Source organism: Carassius auratus, chromosome 42 (genome assembly GCF_003368295.1).
Source record: "Carassius auratus strain Wakin chromosome 42, ASM336829v1, whole genome shotgun sequence".
Lineage (NCBI taxonomy): Eukaryota > Metazoa > Chordata > Actinopteri > Cypriniformes > Cyprinidae > Carassius > Carassius auratus.
This window is the reverse complement of record NC_039284.1, coordinates 4,106,358-4,107,941: the sequence shown is the minus strand read 5'-3', so window position 1 is coordinate 4,107,941 and position 1,584 is coordinate 4,106,358.

Below are 1,584 nucleotides of genomic sequence, written 5' to 3'. Positions count from 1 at the left end.
CTGACAATCTTGATCATTGAAGTCCTAACATAAGTTTTTGTGCATATAACTTCTAACACATTAAAAACTGTCTTACAGCATTGCAGAAAACATTGTATTTCATAAGGCATAAGCATCTATCAGTTTGGCAAGATATGCACTTAATACTGAATGAAACTGCTTACTCTGATAGAGAAAAAGCTTTTGAGCAGATTTGGGCTTGATTTCACTTCATTTGAACAGCAGCACTATTTCAACATTACTGGACTCAGAAAGCTGTAAACTGACAATCTTGATCATTGAAGTCATAACATTAGTTTTTGTGCATATAACTTCTAACACATTAAAAACTGTCTTACAGCATTGCAGAAAACATTGTATTTCATAAGGCATAAACATCTTTCAGTTTGGCAAGATTTGCACTGAATACTGAATGAAACAGCTTTCTCTAATAGAGAGAAAAGCTTTTGAGCAGATTTGGGCTTGGTTTCACTTCATTTGAACAGAATCACTATTTCAACATTCCTGGACTCAGAAAGCTGTAAACTGACAATCTTGATCATTGAAGTCCATAACATAAGTTTTTGTGCATATAACTTCTAACACATTAAAAACTGTCTTACAGCATTGCAGAAAACATTGTATTTCATAAGGCATAAGCATCTATCAGTTTGGCAAGATTTGCACTGAATACTGAATGAAACAGCTTTCTCTAATAGAGAGAAAAGCTTTTGAGCAGATTTGGGCTTGATTTCACTTCATTTGAACAGCAGCACTATTTCAACATTACTGGACTCAGAAAGCTGTAAACTGACAATCTTGATCATTGAAGTCCTAACATAAGTTTTTGTGCATATAACTTCTAACACATTAAAAACTGTCTTACAGCATTGCAGAAAACATTGTATTTCATAAGGCATAAGCATGTTTCAGTTTGGCAAGATTTGCACTGAATACTGAATGAAACAGCCTTCTCTAATAGAGAGAAAAGCTTTTGAGCAGATTTGGGCTTGATTTCACTTCATTTGAACAGAATCACTATTTTAACATTACTGGACTCAGAAAGCTGTAAACTGACAATCTTGATCATTGAAGTCCTAACATTAGTTTTTGTGCATATAACTTCTAACACATTAAAAACTGTCTTACAGCATTGCAGAAAACATTGTATTTCATAAGGCATAAGCATCTATCAGTTTGGCAAGATTTGCACTGAATACTGAATGAAACAGCTTTCTCTAATAGCAGAGAAAAGCTTTTGAGCAGATTTGGGCTTGATTTCACTTCATTTGAACAGAATCACTATTTCAACATTACTGGACTCAGAAAGCTGTAAACTGACAATCTTGATCATTGAAGTCCTAACATTAGTTTTTGTGCATATAACTTCTAACACATTAAAAACTGTCTTACAGCATTGCAGAAAACATTGTATTTCATAAGGCATAAGCATCTATCAGTTTGGCAAGATATGCACTTAATACTGAATGAAACTGCTTACTCTGATAGAGAGAAAAAGCTTTTGAGCAGATTTGGGCTTGATTTCACTTCATTTGAACAGCAGCACTATTTCAACATTACTGGACTCAGAAAGCTGTAAATGAA